Source organism: Molothrus aeneus (genome assembly GCF_037042795.1).
Source record: "Molothrus aeneus isolate 106 chromosome Z unlocalized genomic scaffold, BPBGC_Maene_1.0 scaffold_33, whole genome shotgun sequence".
NCBI classification, from domain to species: domain Eukaryota; kingdom Metazoa; phylum Chordata; class Aves; order Passeriformes; family Icteridae; genus Molothrus; species Molothrus aeneus.
In genome coordinates, this window is record NW_027098761.1 from 1862506 (window position 1) to 1876532 (window position 14027).

The following is a 14027-nucleotide window of genomic DNA, read 5'->3' on the forward strand; positions in this document are numbered from 1 at the left end:
GGATGCTATCAATATCCCTTCATATTTCAGGATCTGTGATCCACTTTTCAGCCTTTTGTTGTAAAACTCCTCTAATATTATGTGGAGATAGTATGTGTAGCTCTGCTCCAAAGGTAACCTTGCTGGCTTCTTCTACCAACAGCACTGCTGCCACTATTACTTGGAGACAAGTTGGCCATCCCCGACTAACGGGCTCCAGTAATTTGGAAAGATATGCCACAGGCTTCTTGCTCCCTGCCCAATTCTGTGCCAGTACTCCATATGCAGTACCTTCATCTATACTGGCGAACAGGTAAAAAGGCTTTCTAAGGTCGGGGAGGCTGAGGACCGGAGCGTTTACCAGCTCCGTCTTCAGTGCATCCAGTCGTTCCTCATCTTCCTTAGACCACTTAACCAGACCTTCCTTTGTGAGCTTATCATACAGGAATTTGTTTTCCTCTAAAGTTTTCAATCCACTGCCTGCAATATCCAAAGAGCCCCAAGAGTTGTCTAACTTGCCTTTTACTCCTTGGGGCGGCAAGGGAGAGTATACCTTGGACCCTACCAGGATCCAACTTCTTGGTTCCCTCGGTCAGCCTGTGTCCTAAATATTTTACCTCTTTTGCTACAAACTGCAATTTAGATTTAGAAACTTGTAGCCCTTTAAGACTGAGAAAGTTTAGTAACTTTATACTGCCCCTTCTAACTGATTCTTCCTCTTCTCCCGCTATCAGCAAATCGTCCACATATTGAATTAAGATGGTCCCTTCCTCGGGGTGATATTCCTGCAAGATCTGTTCTAATGCTTGACCAAACAGATTAGTGGATTCTGTAAGTCCCTGGGGCAAATAGAGCCCCTGACACCCCTAGTCCTGAAACTGTCTCTCATCCATTTGCCTTTTTCAACATTCCCGTCGCATGTGTCCTTTCTTCCCACAATAATAACAAACAACCCCGCCCCCCCTTTTCTTTTTCTGGATCTCTCTTTTGCATACCGGGCACTCTCTGTCTCATTTGTCCCCCCTTTTGACCTTCTTGTACTGCTGCTACCATTATCCTCATCTGCTTTCTGTGACTTTCATCTTCTCTTCTAATACATACCTTCTCAGCCTCCCTTAACAACTCATCTAAGCCTCTGTCCTGCCAATTCTCCATTTTCTCCAACTTTCTTCTAATAACAATCCACGCCTTGGCTACAAATTGCGTTTTCAGTAAGGCTTGCCCAACTTCTGAATCGGGATCTACTCCTGAATATAGCCGGAAACATTTTCGTAATCGCTCCAGCCATTCAGTGGGATCCTCATCCTTCTTTTGTTGTTCACTAAATGCTTTACTTACATTCCTCCCTCGAGGGATGGATTCCTTTATCCCTTGAATGACAATCGCCCTTAAATCACTCATATGGATTCTATGTTCAGGATTTTGATTGTCCCAGTTGGGACGCTGGAGTGGCCATTTCACGTCCCCCTGTGGCCCCTGTTGATGATCCCGGTCCCAAACTCTCATCCCAGCAGCTCTTATCATTCCCCGTTCATCAAGTGTGAACAGAATTCCTAATATAGATTGTAATTCATCCCAGGTATATATATTGGGTCCCAAAAATTGATCCACCCTTTCTTCTACCCCCAGCAGGTCTTCCAAGAGGTGCCCCATTTCTTTCTTAAATTCCCTGACGTCCCCTGAATTCAAAGGAGCCATCACATATCCTACCCCTGGAATTTGAGCAGGCTGACCTGGTTGTCCTGCATTAGGGTTTGGAATCATGCCCATTCCTAGTTCCCTTAATGGAAGTAGAGGGGCCTCGCCTGCCTCTTGCCGAGACTGACTTCTAGTTATTCTCCTGTGTTCCTGGAGGGGATCAGGTTCTGACTTGAAATTGTCTATTTCTTGAATAGGGGGTACGGGAGGTGGTGACGGGGGACGAGGAAGAGGAGGAGGGGGTGCATTGGGAATTTGTGGAGGGGGTAAATAAGGTGGGGGAGATGGATCAGGCGCTTCCCAAGTATCCCCTGGTCTCCTTTTCTTCTTTCTAGATTTTAATACAAATAGGGAAGAACTAGTCTCACCAACGATCCACAGGGCTGCATATTCACTTTCTTCCACACTAAATGGTTCCTTTGAATTAACATATGTGTTCAGAGCCTGACAAATCCAATCCTCAAATGCTCCAAACACGGGCCAGTAAAGGCTACCTGCCCTGATCTGTTTCCCTCCACAAGCCTCCATGATCCAATAATGGATCATCTTAGCCCGGTCCTTCCCTTTTCTGGAGGGATAAGCATCCCAGAACTTGGTCATCAAACATAAAGGGCTATCTGGAGGTATTGGGGGAAGCTTGATACTAATTCCTTTTCCTATAGGATCAGAGGGCTTGTTCTTCCCTTGTCCCATCCTCCAGAGTGCCTTCTTTTACACACTCTCTCGCTCCCCCTGTTCGTGGCCCAGTCCCTCACAGATACCTGGGAACCGCACTATATGGGGGCCGCACTCACTTGTCCAGAGGATGTCTCACGCACCACACTCCGGGATCCCAACCCCAACTGTACGCTATCCCCTCTGATACTCACCCCAAGAACCACGCATCTTTGTCTGGACTTCATGCACAAAGATTATGGGGTTGCTGGCCTCCAATTTGCCTATTATCGAGTTTTGGGTTCGTCGGTCGGGAGTCTTGGAGAATGGCAACCCCGGGGCCACCGTGAGGTGGGGCGTCTCCCCGGCAGGTTCTCTTCTCCAAGAATTCTCCCAATCCAAGTCACGGCACCAATTTGTTATAATTTGTGGTGAGGAACCAATCACCAACAAGTGAGTCCAAATGAAATGTAATTTATTAATTGGCAGAGCAAGCGATAATAGGCAAATTACAGCGCTGGGTGCAGCCGGGCAGTCTCCGCTCCACCAACGGCTCGCACCCACCTGGCGGTTCAGGCCTCTCTCTGATCTGTCCTGGTTGCGTATTTTCCGGTGTTATCTGCGTCTGCGCCAATAGTTGCTAGGGGGTCTTTTTCTGCCTTTTGGTGGTCGTTTGGAGGAAGGCTCCCGTCCCCTCTCTCAGAGTTTTGATGACCCTGCAATAGTCTTTACCATATATAGGCGTGTGGCTGCATGCATATTGCATATTCAGCTTTTCGACATGTTAGCTTTTGCAACATATTAGCCTTATGACATTTTGCAACATATTAGCCCATTATATTTATCTTTTGGTTTTTCATCAGCTTCCCTTTTTTTTTTTTTAATAGACTTGATGAACAAACTTGAGAAATTAACCCATTACACAAGGACTGCCCCTGTGCCAGCCAGGGCAGCTGCGCTGAGCAGCCCCAGCACAGGCAGGGCCTGCTCCTGCCCCGCCGGGCAGTGCCCACGGCCACAGCCCACGCCAGCCTCAGCCCCAGCCTGCCTCCCCGGGCCTGTGGCCTCAGCCGGGCTCTCTCCAGGCTGGCAGCAGCAGGTCCCCGTTCACTGCTCTTGCTGCCGGCCTTCAGCTCCTCCCTGCTGGCTCCCGTCAGTCTCCGGCTGTCCTCAAGATCTTCCTTGTAGCTGTGGCCAAAGTGGAGGCTCTGGAATTGCTTCCAAGGCCTGGCACAGCTGCAGTCCCGGAGCCCTCTGTCCTTCCTGCTGGCCCCCTCCATCCCCTCAGTCCCGCCATGCTCTCGGTGAAGCCCCAGCCCCCTTCAGTTTCTTCAGCCCCTCACAGTCCTCTCACACCCCTCAGTTCCTTCTTACCCATCCCGTCCCCTGAGACCCGCCAGCCCCGCAGCCTGTGCCACTTCCCTGTCACCTCAGTGCCACCATGGCCCTCGGCTGCCCCACAGCCCTCAGCCCCAGCAGCAGCTCAGGGTCACCGTCCCTTCGGCGCCACTGCCCTCAGCACCCTCAGCCCCCTCAGCCCCCTCACCGTCCTTCAGCAGCTCCTCAGGGGACAGTCCCTGGGGCCAGCGGCAGCTCCCACCACTCCAGGGACAGCTGGGGCTGGAAGTGCTGCTCTGCCCGGCCCGGCCGCCAGCTGGGACCCAGCACAGGGACAGGGGACACAGGGGGCACAGGGGAAAAGCAAGAGGTGAAAAAGGCAGCCGAGGGGGGAAAGAGCTAAAAATGCACCCCAGGCCTACACAGCTCAATCTATGCATCTAAAATTCCACATACCTCTAACTAAATAACTACACGCATCACTAAATCTATATCAAAGCATCTAAATGTAAGGGTCTAAATGTAAGGGTCTAAATGTAGGCATCTAAATGTAACTCTATAAATATATAAATGTAAATCTCAAAATCTAGAAATGTAACTAATTCTATCCCATCTATAACAATATAGATCAATTTACGGTATAGATGGATATACATGCACACATAAACACACCTCTATAAATCTATAAATGTAACTATATGGATATAGAAATAGAATTGTAGAAATCTATAAATCTATGTATACACTAAGGGATTCCACCTGCCTGATGGTCACAGGCTCCCCCTCTAATCCTTCTTCCCACGCAGGATAGCCCTCCTGGCAAGGCAAATCAGGTGGAAATCTGGGAAGCAAAGGGAACATTGGGTCAATATTGGCCTCTGTGCATCTTTCCCTTGGGAGGTAACTGTCCTTCTATCAAAGTCTGTAAAAGATGGCCAGAAAGGCAGACTCCCACTTGGCAGTTTGAAGCCTGCTCTTCAATGAGCTAGACTCCTTCAGAGTTTTTACAACTTCTGAAGTTTTGAAGTATCCCAATACACTGAAAGCCCTCACAGTGCAAAGGGCCCCCACGAGAACTTGAAACACAGACAGTGCCAGCTGCCACAAAGAAGCCCAGCCTGGTTCTTTCTCTGTGCTGACAGAGAGACCTCAGTCCTCACTGAAATGGCTGAAGCTGAAGGTGCTGGGAGCTGAGTTATGAACCAGCACCGTTCCCTGCCATCTACAGCCTGCCCTCTGCAGTGAGCAGCAGCTCCTCCAAAACAACCAGCAGCTCTGGGTCATCCCAGAGGGAAAGAGCTCCCTACCAGGCCTGCAGGCTGCACCAGCTTTGCTCAAGAATGCAGATCCAAAGTGCTCTCTCTCTCCTTTAGTTCTCGCTAATTTAAAGGGGTAATTTCAGTTTTTCCTTGAGCTACTGGATTTGCGACTGATGATTTCCTTTGCCTCAGAGCTTCTGCTCCTTGTATTTTTAATGTATCTCACTACACCTATCAGCAGACTGTGGTACTACATTGATTTAATGCTTGGAGACAAAAACCTCAGCCTTCTACACTGACTTTTTGCTGGGCTTTTCCTCTCTTGCTTCAAGAGTCACTCAGTGTTGCCTCCAGAGCACTGACACCCTGCAGCAAACTTATCCATGGACATCAGCACAAAACTGGGACACCCGAGTTGGTGACACAAGTCCCACAAGGTCAGGTTTATTCCCTGCTCTCTTGCCCCAGCAGAGGACTCGTTGTCAGAGCCTCTGGAGAAGCATGGAGGTCAGGGCTCAGGCAGGTTGTGCCCGTGCAGGATTTGAACTCAAGGCACCAGGAAGCACCAAGCCTGCAGACAGGAACTCAACTCTTCTCATCTCCCTTGCTGCCAGAGGCAGGCTCAGAGCAGCCATCTCACACCTCTCTAAACCACTGGGGGCTCTGTCCTTACCAAGCTCCTCGGGCTCCTGGGAATTGTTCCTGCAGCTCTCGGTGCCAGCCAAAGCTCCCTCTGCTGCAGCTCTGTCCACAGGCTCCCCTCCTGAAGACTCAGGGCCAACAGTAATATTCCCCTTGAAAGAGAAACAGAAAGGAAGAAACCCTTCTCACCACTTACACAAAACACCTGGTCCAACACCTCCATGGCTCACACACTTAATCCCTTGTTCCTAACAAGAACTCTGGGCCCCAAAGGCCTTCAACAGTCAAAAAGATGTGACTTCTCAAACACAGTCCAAAAGCTGTCAAAGCTGACAGGGTTGAATATGGGGGTGACACTGAACACATGGAATGGCTGCGAAGGAAGGAGTCCTGCCAGCTCCTGGCACAGGGATGTGCTCCTCCCTCCACAGCCCTGAGCACAGCAGTCTCATCCAGGCTGCAGCTTGGCAGGGACAGCATGGGAACACACATCTCTTCCCACAGAGATGCCCAAGAGCAAGGGGACTGAGCTCTGCAACATGGACAGCAAGACTGGCCAGTTTGCCCAGCTGAGGATTTCCCAGATGGAAACTGGACTGCAGGCAGCAGCTTCCTGAGAGGACAAGAAAGTGCAGCTCCAGCCCAGCCCCAGCCACGGCTCTGGGAGCGCCTACACGCACGGCAGGGCTCACACAGCAGCAGCAGCTGCAGCCCAGCCCTTGCTTTGCCTTGGCCTTCCCAGCCAAAAGAGGCACAGCCCGCATCTGCTGCTGCAACAGAGGCACTTCTGGCATGCCCCTCCCTGCACGGGACACTTGGCCTTCAGTGCCCCTTCTCCAAACACTCTTCTCTTCTTTCCCATCAAACAAAGCCTCTTAGAACCTACCAAGCTTCCACTTCTCACCACAAATGTCCCTGCACCAGGGATTATTCCAGGAAAACAAGCACACAAATGTGGCCAACACAGGCTCACACCTTTTCATCCTTACTCAGGGATGACATTTTCATTCCCTCTTCTTTAGGAAATCTTGCTTTAAGCAAAGCGTTCCCTGTCCATTCACAGCTGAACTCAAGAAGCTTTTCCTTCTCAGCCATGCAACAACATTCACAAGGTCTCAGTCCAGCCCCTTTCTTCCCTGCTTCCCTGTCCAATGCAGTTACCTGACATCCGGCAAATGCACATCTTGGGAAGGTCTGAGTCTGACCTGGTGCCTCTTGAAGGATCAGAGCAACGTCTCAGCTCAAAGATGACAAATGTTTTCCCATTCACTACTGCTGAGACAAAGCAGCCCTGAGCCATGGCAGAGCAGGAGGAGCTCACAGACAGCCCTGCCAGACATGCAGCTTTGTCCATCAGTGACTCTGATGTGGATATAAGAGAGATTCAATGCTGAGAAATGCAAGGTGGACGTCATTAAAAAGTACTAACTCAAAGGTTACCAGAAAGCGTGTCCATGGCTTTGAGAGCCCGTATCCCCAAGAGATTTGGTGGCCTCCAGGCCCCCTGGCCAGTGGCCAGTGCTGCTGGTGGCCAGCACCCACGAGATGGAGCTCCGAGCCTGATGATGAGCTGGGTGAGCACAATCCCTCCTGCTCTTTGCACTCGTTTTTTCCCTTCTTCCCCCTGCAGAAATGTGAGCATGTAATCCATTTTCTTATTGACTGAGTGCTTATTCCAAATGTCAGTTTGAGGCTTTTCTTCCCCATCTGCATCTCTGACTTTTCTGCTTTGCTCTCTTGTCCAGCATAGGCCCTGCTGGGTGAGGACTCAAGCCAGGAGTGTGACCAGAGAGTGAGGCCCAGTTGTGAACACAGATCAGGCCAGCTTCACTCAATTTTCCTGCTGAAAGCTGTGGGAGGCAGGGAATATTGGTGGACTCAGATGGTTGGTAGTGACATTGAATGGGGATTGACCCAGGCAGAGCCATGGTCAAGAATTTCTGGGAGTTTGCTGAAGATGTTGGGGTAATTCTGTAACCATTCAGCAGCTTCTGTAACTGTGGCAGGAGGTCAGTGTCCTTCCTGCAGCCCTGGCACAGACAGCTCCCAGTATATTTCGCGGCCTGGAGACCAAATGAGTCATCAGAATGATCTTGCCCACTTTTACAAGGGATGGTTTGTTGAGGAAAATTTTTCATTATTTTTCTGCTCAGGTAGAGGGCAGCAGTGCTGATGTCAGAGGGATGGCAGCTGAGGAGAGACAGAAGTTGTCCTTCTTGCTGCAGAGGAAGATTGCAGTTGCAGCGTTTCCCCGGGCTGTGCTCCAGCTGCTCTGAGTCCCTGTGTCAGCTGCAAGGCTCAGTCCTGGCAGCTCCAAGCAGATTTGCTCTGAGGGATTCTCCAGTGGCCCCAGGGTGGTCTTTGAGGCCCTCATCCCAGCCCTTTGGAATCACTATAGCTGATCCTCAGGGACCTCATTCAGGTCTGCTGGAGACTGGCTTTTGATGCACCAAGCATGGACCTGGATAGTTTTGGAGAGTTCTGGCATCACCCCAAAGCAGGCTCACTTTGGATGTGCAGCACCAAGTGGAACATTTTGGGGAACAAAGTGGAGCCTCTTATTCCCCAGGGATGCTCAAAGCATAACTACAAGACTAAGGAGAGGGATGAGCATCTGGTTACACCCAAAATAAAATCAGCTGTGTGAGACTCTGGACAAGGAAAGCAAGAAAGCAGAAGGTCATGTAGTAGAAACACTCATGTTTTTTTAAGCTATGCTTTTATCCTACAGGAGATAGATATCTCAAGTCAGAGAGATATTAATTATTTTCTAACAAAAACTTATACCATTTTCTTACACCTTAAAAGAACTGCATCTTGAATTTCAGCAGTGTTCAGTGATGTTTAAGCTGCTTTTTTGCAGCTGAAAATCTGGCTGATGAGATCAAACCTGAAGGTATCTTCTACCAGCACCTGTGACAGTGATGACAACACACAGGGCATGATTTATAGCAAGGAAAACAGCTCCTTTCCCCACATGCACCAGGGAAATTGAAGTCAGGGTTAAATGTCTCTAAAATCCTTGGCTGCAACAGAGGTTTAATTCCCAAAAGCAACAGAGAATAACAGGGTTATTAAGTAAGAGGTTTTGCTCTCAGCAGCAGGATTTAAGGCTAAAACCTCTCCAGCATTTTCTGCTTGGTGTAACAACACTGAAATCTCCAAACTCTCTGTTCCAATTCTCCCCCTCGGTCTCATTTTGCACTGTCCGTGCCTGTCATGGTTTAACGTGCCTGAATATCCATTGGCCCAAAACACAGCATCCCAAAAAACACATTTCCTGTCAAACCACCACATTCCACCCTTCGCCTCTGAGAACACACTTTCTAAAATTATTAACAAAATTACAAAACACTTCAACACTTCTACAAAACAAGAAAACCTTCATCGCCAGATTTTTACTATGCATCTACCTTAACTCAATACATGCTTTGTTCTTATTCTTCTTTGGTCCCATCTCACAGCTTTACTCACAACTTTATCTTATCATTCCCTCAAAATTCGATTCCCGGTCAGGGAACCAAAAATGTCATGGTGTAACACTGGCACAATGCCAGTACCCCCATGAAGATACATTCTCCCTGGTTTCTGCTGTGAGATGTGACCAGGAATAAGCAAAGCAGGCTCCTACTTAGGGAAAAAAAAACAGAACTTTATTAACTACTCTACAACCACAAATAAAAAGGAACACACAGAGGAAAATGAAAACCTCACAAATGCATTTCCTCCTCCCCCCACCAAATTTCCAACACAATACATTTGTTCCTCAAATCACCAACTCTCGGTCCAGCAGCACCTTTTAGACAATCAATCCTCAGTTCATCAAGAGGAGAGGAGTCCTTCTTGTACCATGGGCTTCCCCTGGAAACACAGTCGAAGCCTCGTGTGTTTCTGTGTCACTCGTGGCACCGCCCGGAGTACATCTGCCGTCGTGACTTCTTCCTTTCCATGTCCAGTGCTCTCACCACTGAACACGGACCAGAGCTGCTTCTAGGGTTGTCTTTTAAGGATGCTCTGTCCCGATCCAAAAAAGGCACAGTCTCTCCTTTGGGACACCTGTCCCCACAATCTCTCCTTTGGGACACCTGTCCCCCCCATATTTTTCACCCCCTGGGGCCGAGGGGCATCAACTCTGAGCAGTCTCTGTATCACAAGGAACATGGTTCTGTCCATCTCTCCTTTGGGACACCTGTCCCCCCCATATTTTTTCACCCCCTGGGGCCGAGGGGCATCAACACTGAACCCTCTTGGTTCTGAGGCCATTGCCTCCCCCTCGAATGCAGTCTCTGTATCACAAGGAACATGGTTCTGTCCATGGCTATACAAAAAGAGTCCAGCAAAAGCTACTCCATCATCTCTTCCCACTAGGATTCTTCTCTATTCTTCTACTATCTTTCGCTCGCCCAGACCTCTCTCACACTGGCCCATTTCTTTCCTCATCTTCTTCTCTATCTTCTAGGAAAGGTCAATGTTCTGTAAAGTTCTCATTCTCCAAAAAGGGGTTAAAAGCTCCTACAAGCGGCCGGCTGAACCCCCCCTCTTCTCCGTCCCAGCCGTGCTGCCGGCACAGGCCCATGTTTATCCAGTTTCAAGGTTACAGTCTCAGGCAGCGGCTCTCTTTGTCTCTCCCTCTGTATCTCTCAGGGGGGGCTGCCCGATGGCTCCCGGTGTCTCTCTCTCTCTCTCTCTCTCTCTTCCACCCTTCCACCCCGGGGCTCAGGCCTACCTCTCTCGGCCACATGGCTTTCCCCTCCCCCTGCCCAGCCAGCAGCTGGGCCAGGGGAGAGAACCCAACTCTTTCCTGCCGGAAACCCAAGAGGACCCTCCCAGGGGAGAGCTCTGCTTTTAACCCTGTGTTCTCACAGGCGTGTCCATGTCCTAATGGCCAGGTTAAATGCCAATATTAAAGCCTGAATATCCATTGGCCCAAAACACAGCATCCCAAAAAACACATTTCCTGTCAAACCACCACAGTGCCTCAGGAGCTGATGGATGGAGAGTAAACTGCTGAATGCTTCAAAACTCAGCTTCCTAGGATCAGTCCTAATTTGTCCAATTTAGAACTACCATGCTTTCATGAGGATTTCTCTTCCCATTGGCTAACTGGCTCAGAACAAAACAAACCATCATTATTCCTGCAGAATTCAGAGTGGCCTCTGGAAGAAATTTTTTTTTTCTGGCATGTTTTCCTTCTAAAGGATATCCGTGATAGTCAGGGCATGTGATTGCTGGGCTCCAGAGAAATGGTGAGCTGCCACAAACAGATCTGTTGCTTTCCAAATCCTCAGTAGCTGGGTTTTGCTGTGGAAACAAATTCTTATACATTTTGTATGCAACAGTGGCTGGGCAGTTGCTTTTTATTTTATTTTTCCTTATTTGCACCTTTGCCTAATGGTGGCATTTTTTATTTCTCTCCATGCATAGAAAACTTCCATAAGCTTCTAATTCTTCTTACTTATGAACTTCAGGCAACCTCCAGGACATTAGCAGGCAATTATAGAAAGGATTTAGAGACTGCAACAAGTAGGAGTGGGCAAAAAGGAGCATGGTATGGCTGTGCCCTCTCTACTGTGTGCTAATGTCTTCCCAAAGAGACTCCCTCCATGACCAGGTCAACATCCACAAATCAGTGGAACAGAAAATCAGGAGCCTAATGAATGCTCTCCCTGCTGATGAGGAAAAGAAGACAAAACAAGGATGAGGAAAAGGGGAACCAAAGGCCTGGCTTATGTGTTCTGAGGAGCTGTGATTGCAGTTTTGGCAGCTAAAAGGCTTAAAGTTTTAGCCCAGTTTTCTTGCTCCCTTTCCACCTGGACAAAAGGGCTTAAAATGAGGCACTGGATTTCAAGTGTGTGTAGGAGTATCCAAACACAGGCATAATCTGCCAGTTTGTGAAAATGAAGAAATTGAGAGCTTTGAAGCACTCAGCTGGTTTCCTAGTTAATTTCCATGCTGCAATAATCACTTCCATGACTGGACAGCGGAATGTTGCTAACAAACCAAAGTCCTGGCTTTGTGGACATTTAAAACTAGGTGCAGCCAGAAACTGCTTTTCAGAAATTATGGACAAGCTGAATGTAAAAATGTTCCACTAGTTCAGTTCCACTAGCCCACAACAAGTGCACCACTGATCTGGAGAAAGAGTCCTTGTCTGGAGCGTGGGTTGTGTGACAGACTGTCCAGTATGAAAATCATACTTGCAGAAGGCAATATTTGAATTTGCAGGAAGGCTTCATGCAGAGCAGATGGAACACCACTCACTACACCTACAACTTGCAGAATTCAAATGGAATTTCAGTAAGATGAAAAAAAGAAGCTGACAAAGCCCAGGGCCTGTGAGAGCAATTAAATATGCTTCAGCAAAGATTCATCACATTGCGAGAAGTTTGACAGTGTAGGAGAATTAAGTAATGCGTTACATTGGAAGCATCAGGTACAACCACTTTTGAATGAACAGGAGCAACAGCTACAGGAGTCAAACAAAAAACTAGAATTGCACCCCAGTGAAGAAGTAGATAAAAGCCAAGCCTTGTATGAAACTCTAAAAAAAACCACAGAGAGCATGGCCATGGACTGGACCTGACAGCTTCTCTTCACAAAAGGAAATAGAAGACAACTGTGATAAAGTCTGCATTTTATAACTCAATCTTTATTTCAGATCTCCAAACTTAAACCTTACTTTTGTGTGATTTCTCCATGGAGTTAGTTTGTTGTCTTACTCTCTACTTTTATTATTTGTTTGTTTTAAAATCACAACCTTGTGCACTAAAATCTCTTGGAAATAATTATGAAAAAATGAAACAACACACAAGACACCCTCCATCCCCGCCTTATTTCATTTGACACAACATCTTTAAAATAACTGCATGACATAGAATGAAGAAAATCACAGCTGAAAGCCATTTACAGAGATCAGGTCACATATGAGAAATGAAGTTTTGAGAGCTATCCCAGAGAGTGTGTGGAATGTTGTGGAGCTTTTATCTCTTGCAATTAAAATCTTTAGTCTTAAAGGCCATATCCTGGGTATCCTGATAGATGTGTGCCGTAGGACAAAACCTGAAAAAAGCTCAGGATAGCATCGCTGGTGCCAGCAAATAGTTAAATCATCTGCACTCTGAGTGTGCAGACAGAGACAATTTAACAGGAACTTAAAAACGGAGCTGCAGAAAGTACAGCAGTGCTTGGAGAGGGAGAAAGCGCTTTCCCAGCATATTGTAGAGTGAGTTTTATTCAGTTGTTGTTTGACACACCTGGGGCTCGAAATCTCTCCGCTTGGGAGGTTACACAAGAACCTTTCCCTAACCCTAAGTCCCTCCTCATGGAGGGAGATGTGCTCCTGTGGTCCAGAGAGCCCTCTGATTTGAATTCTGTCCACAGACCTTCAAAACTTTCTGCCTGTTTGCTCTCCATAACCTGGGCGCTGCCCTGAGGACACGCACATCTCAGCCTGGCCGTGGTGTCAGTCGGTCCTTTTGATCGCCTGCATTATATTTTACCTTGGAGAACCCTTTTTAAGCCTTTAGACATTTCTGGGAGGCGGCAGAGAGCAGAGGGAGCCCGGCGGAGCCCCGCGCTGCGTTCGGGGAACTGCGACATCACCCCACGGATCCAGGCAGCTGCGGAATTCCTGTCCAGGGCTCCGCCTTGGTCCCTGGAGTTCCTGCGGCAGTCCCAGCTCGTCATGCTGGAGGGCGAGCACCATCGGGACAGCTCCAGAAATGCGCTGCAGACACTCCGGTGAGTTTCTGTAGGTTTGCTGCGGATTTGTTACTGGTCGGGGCTTTTGCCTGCTCTAAGTTAGTGCCCCTTAAGATCACGGTTGGGTTTATCCGTGAGTGGTCTCCATCACCTTCAAACGTCGTGGGACCTTCAAATGTCGTCCTGTTCCACCCTCTGCCGTGGGCAGGGATACATTCCACTGTCCTAGGTTGCTGCTCCAAGCCCTGTCCAGCCTGATCTTGGAGACCCCCAGGGATGGGGCAGCCACAGCTGCTCTGGGCACCCTGTGCCAGGGTCTCACCACCTTCACTGAAGAGAATTTATTCCTCATATCTAAATCAGTGGCCTATTGTGAAGTATTCAGCATATATTCAGAAGTTTGCAAGAAGAAGCTGACACAAGTTTTTAGTGACACATCAAACATAATTCCCCAGGCAAAAACTTCCTCTGCTGTTTTGGTTAATTATGGAGCTCCCACAAGCTGCTCCATAGCACTGGATTTTTTTTTTTTTTCCTAACTGAAATAGCCCATTTTTTGAATTTATCTCTTGGTGTGCTAGTAAGCTATTAATACATATATTAACAGAGGAATATTGCATATTCAAAATCTTTAGCATTCTCAGGGGACACTCTTCAGATTTAGCTTTTCTTTTCCTCTATGTGGCTTCAGAGTAATTTAAAGAAGTTTTAAAACTTCAGAATGATGTGGATGTGACAGAAAACATTTTGAGTCTG